The 5,265-nt window shown below is 42.3% G+C and overlaps 1 pseudogene; it reads right to left on the bottom strand.

Moving 5' to 3' along the window:
* Nucleotides 1–1,814: 1,814 nt before the first annotated feature.
* On the bottom strand, nucleotides 1,815–3,991 carry LOC114472938 (sperm-associated antigen 6 pseudogene; annotated as a pseudogene).
* Between the last annotated feature and the right edge of the window lie 1,274 nt (nucleotides 3,992–5,265).

The raw sequence follows: 5,265 nt of genomic DNA, 5'->3' as shown, positions 1-5,265 counted from the left end.
TGGTTAAAGCAACACATTCTGAATGAAAAAAAAAAAAAAGAAAGAAATGTTATTGCATGCAAAATACATGGTGATTTCCACCAGTTTTATTTGCGCTCTTATTTATTTTTAGCTATCCCGTTAACTTTTTTTATTTTAGCCCTATCCCTGACCCTAACCCAGGAAATACCTTAAAATGTTTTTTTTCCTATATGTAAAGTGGAATTTGCCGTGTTAAATATGTTCAAATGAAAAAATATATATGACAAAAGTGGGATTCGAACCCACGGCAGCGTAAGGAAAAATCCTCGTGTCACTGCAACACGAATTATTAGTTTTGGCCCGCTGCCCTCCACCGCAATTAATATTTGGCTTTTCAATGAAAATAATTTGGGCACCCCTGCTCTGTAGTTTAATGACGAAAACACAAATATTAAAAGCTTCATCGTCTATTTTATTATTGGTTTCTTCATAGAGTTGTCACGATACTTGAATTTCAAACTCAATACCATTTTCGATACCACGGAGCAGAAAAAAGACAAGAAATTTAGAAGCATAATTTCCTATAATAAAGTTGAGAATACAATCTATAAACAGTAGGGATGTAACGATTAATCGTAAGGCAGTTAAAAATCGATTCATAGTTATCATTGTTGATATCGATTTTCTGAAAATTGAATCGCAATACTTTTTTTAACCGCTATCCACAAGTGTAGGCGGCGGGCGGAGTCTGCTAATACTTTCTTTCTGGCCTCCTTCTACTCTTAAATATGTTTATAAAAGATTCATTACCCCTTAAGCACCGAAATAATATCTGTAATATTACTTGAATATCTGTAAAAGTCACGTTTTTCTATTAGCCCTGTCTGCTAGCATAGCTTCTCTTCTTCACTGAAAGATATCTGCATGCCAACCGACCACTGTGTTACCAGCGCCCTCTGCTGGTCCAAACAAATATGACGTAAATCAGTGCAATCACGTTTCTTTTTTTTTTTTAAAGTCCAATTGTTAAGGCACAAAATACATTTTCAGTTGCACTTTTAAAAGAAAAAGAACTATTATGCAGTTTTGCATTGTTTATTATAGAACCAGAATTTAAATTAATAGGCTTCTTTATTATTTGTATTATTCCTTTATTTATTTCATTCAAGATTTATTTTTAGTTAAATTGCATTCTTTTGAATAGTTTATCAAGGAATTCTTTTGACAATGAAAAACAAAAGGAAAATAAAACAGTATTTTCTAGTTTTTTTCCCAAAAAAAAAATTTGTCTACAGTCCCATTTTGTAAAATAAATCGTGAGAGAATCGTATCGTGAACCCAGTATCGTGAATCGAATCGTATCGGGAGTTGAGTGAATCGTTACATCCTTAATAAACAGTATACAAAGTATTTTTAAATAAAGTGAAATGTAGTGCAACATTTAACAACACTTGTAAACAAAAACTATTACACTTTTTTGAGAAAGTTTAACAAAATTTAGCAGCACCTTAAACATTTTTAAGAACAATGTGCCAAATTTAAAAACAACTGTTCTAATCATAGTAAAATATTTAAATAGGTTCAAAAATGAGTATGCTCAATTATTTGGCTACAGCCCTGTTTATTTTTTATTTTTTTTGTGCTTCTAGTGACTTGGCTTTATATTTTCTTTGCCAGTCAATAAGGGCATGAAGGGTAGGCTGGGTCTCAGGCTGTCATGGTTTCTGTTGAAACAGTTGAGGAAAAAAAAAAAAGAGAAGAACCATAGATATTAAGAAATGAACACGGCACTGTTAGTACTGTATCACTTTTTGGTATTGATACTTTATTTAGTATCAAGTTTTTTGACAACACTAATACTGCCATCTGGGGTGATTAGTTACCCCTGGGCCTGTTGTCTTGCCTCTGCTGGCTGTGGACCCGGGCACTGGCGGGCAAACGCTGGTTTTTCCCTGGGTGTGGGTCTTGGCCCTTCTGCTGCAATCTCGGATGGGGGGCTCCCTGGGCCCACACCGGGGGTTGGGTGTTGGGGCATGGGTAAGTCTGGGGGAGTGGGTGGTTGCGGGGGGCCTTGAAGCTGGTTTTCGGGGCAATGGCGGGGTGCATTGTGTCCCTGGCCCCTGGAGCTTGCTTGGCTGTGTGTGGGAAGGGGGGGAGCGCCGCTTCTCGACACGGGGTCTCTGAGGCTTTAATGTTGGGACATGGGTGGGTGTGGGGGGGTTGGTGCTTGTGGAGGGCCTTGACGGCAGGGTGTGTTGGGTCCCTGGCCCCTGCGGCTTGCTTGGCTTTGTGTGGGAAGGGGGGGAGCGCCGCTTCTCGGCATGGGGTCTTTGAGGCTTTATTGTTCGGACATGGGTGGGTGTGGGGGGGTTGGTGCTTGCGGGGGGCCTTGACGGCGGGGTGTGTTGGGTCCCTGGCCCCTGCTGCTTGCTTGGCTTTGTGTGGTAAAAGAAGGGGCACCACTTTTTGGCCTGGGATGTCTGGGGCTTCTCGTGGGGCGACTTGGCCTTGAGGCGGTTGGCTGGAGCCTCTTGAAAGCAGCTTTTTATGGCATTGATCTGTTTCCACAGAGCCGAGCCGGGCTCAGCCTTCATCTCTTGCACTTTACTCAACCCACCACTCATCACAAACTCTTGCCGAGCTTCGCTGTCATGAGGCAGCACCTTGCTGAACTTACCGAGCACATGATTGAGGATGTTGCTGGGGGCATTGTTGAGGAGAGGCTCTAAACTGGGCAGGTGAGTGCACTTCAGCAGGATGTTCTTCAGAGACTTCTCCAAGCTGCTCGCCCCTGTGTAGAACAGCAGCACTTTAGGCAGTAGGCCTGCAGTGGCCACAGCATTTGCGTGCTCTGGTGTATGATGTCCAATCTGACCAATGGCCCATGCTGTGGCCCCCTTGATGTGTTCGTTATCTTCCTCGGACAGACAGATGGCCAGCTGGTGCAACCCCTTGGAGAGGATGACGGCCATAGCTAGGTTTTCACCATGAGATGCGACGCATCCCAGCACCATGATCCCGGGAATTCTCATGCTTCCACGGCTTTTATCCAGGTAGTCCACCACCTCAGCTAAACCACCGCAGTTCACAAACTTCTGAGCAAACTCTGCATTGTGTCTCACCACTTCCCACATCAGGGTGATGACATCTGTCTTTACATATTCATCCGGGTCCTGGAGGCAGACCATGACTTCTGAGAAAATGTCCTCAGCAATTACCATCTCAGCCAATTTTACCGAGTGTTTAGTGATCTGAATGAGAGTGGACAGCACCTGCCTCTTGACTTTGGCATCTGGGCTGCGGATCATCTGTACCAGGAGTGCAATGGTGTCCATGTTGACCTCTTCCCAAACCAGTTCAGAAGTGTTTAGGGACAACGGTAGAGAGACTGCATCTGCATCCACCACAGCTTGAGCCGGCATTGCATTTTGTTGTGCAATGTTGCCCGGAGCCCAGGCGGCAGCCTCTTTTACCTCGGGGTCCTTCAAAGAGATGCCCAAAGCATCCAACCCACCACAGTCAACCACAGCCTGGGACAGCTCAGGCGAGTGATTGGCCACAGCACGCAGCACAAACGCTGCAGCCTTCTTATAATGCTGATCCTGTGAAGGAATAGACTTGATCAACTGGCCCAGAATGTCTTTCTTCACCACAATCATTGCCAGCTCTTCACTGTGTTCTACAAGGTGACCCAGAGCCACAACTGCATTGTGCTGGATGCTGGGATCCTCATCCATCGTGAGAAGGCGGAACTGGGAAATAATTTTTTCCTTTTGGTCGAAGTTCATGTTCTGAGGGTTTTTTGACAAATCAACAAATGTCTGCATAAATTCCGTCCTTAACAGCAGGAAGCGGTCATAGGCTTCAATCATCTGTTGTTGAATCATGGTGGGTCTGTCAGAAGATGACTCCATATCAACTTTTTGGTTTAAGAGAGTGCTTTCCATTTTGTTCTAAAATTGTTTCTGTAAATCCTTGTTGAGGTAATAAACTGTCTTTGTTATTGACCTGAAGATGAGTGGCTGCTTCAAAGGATTCTTTCAACTATTAGGCATCAAAGGAACATTTGATTCTAATAGAACCTGTGACATCATCAACTGCGAAGGAATATGCTGACTCCTGATTGGCTGCAGATGAGAAGCTGTGATTGGCTGGAGATGAGAAGCTGTGATTGGCTGCAGATGAGAAGCTGTGACATCAACAGCAGAGGGAGATACTGACTTCTGATTGGCTGCTGAATAAGACTTGTTAGTTCACACAGGGATGATGCTGGTTGCCCTTTGGTCTTTACCCATATGCTGGGGTCTCAGGTGGGGTGCTCCCTGGACCCCCAACTGGGGGGGTTAAGGGTGCGGCATCGATGGGTGTGGAACAAGATTTTTAGGGACATTCTTGGCTAAATTGTGGGGAAACTGGCCCGTGGCCCTCGCTAATTTCCGACATGGGAATTTATCGTTTCTATCGTGGGATGATATATTCTGACCAGTGATAATGGTTTTGACGATATATCGTCAAAGATACCATATTGCACATTATACACTTCATTTCTTAAAATTTGTGACTTGTCTTTGCAGTAATAAATGCTTTCTTGTTGAAAACTGGTGTCCTTTCTGGGTCTCGTTTTGTTCTTTTGACTTATTTTATGACTATAAGGGAAGTAAACCAATTTCCAGTCAACATAAAGCTCATAAATATTAAAAAATGTACACAATTTGAAGAATTTCAACTCCAAATTCCCTCACTTGAGATGAAATATGAACCAACTAAACTTTTAGTGGCCCTCGACATACAAACCTTATTTCTTGGGCAGTTTTTTCCTAAATAATAGTGCAACTGGCTTTGTCATTGGTGTTGAAAAACTAAGTTCAATGGCCACATACGACTAAGTTTGTGCTCAAGTGGGCCAAACCAAAAAAAATTGTGAAGGAGGACAGCACCCATTCCAAATAGTGGTGCCCTATTTATGCACATTTACATATAATAGATATTTTAAGTCACTTTTGATAACCTGAAAATTTACTTGAATTTGTAACTGAGTTTCTCAAAACTTGCAATGTAAACTGCCAGAGTTCTGTGGGATAATTTACTAGAATTTTAGAAAAAATGCGATTAATATTAATATTACTACAATGTGATATAGCTAATGCAAGCCCCAATGGATTTTTAGTGTTTTATTGATTTTGGAAATTTGCAGGGAGTGATATAACTGCAACTTATTGTTTATGAGGTTTCACAAAATTAGGTTTTTGCTGTATTTCTATATTTTTTTTTTTTCAGTGGGCCAAACTAGATACTCTGGTGGGT

Source organism: Gouania willdenowi, chromosome 12 (assembly GCF_900634775.1).
Source record: "Gouania willdenowi chromosome 12, fGouWil2.1, whole genome shotgun sequence".
NCBI lineage: Eukaryota > Metazoa > Chordata > Actinopteri > Blenniiformes > Gobiesocidae > Gouania > Gouania willdenowi.
The sequence above is the reverse complement of the archived record's forward strand: the minus strand, read 5'-3'. Positions and strand labels throughout refer to the sequence as shown.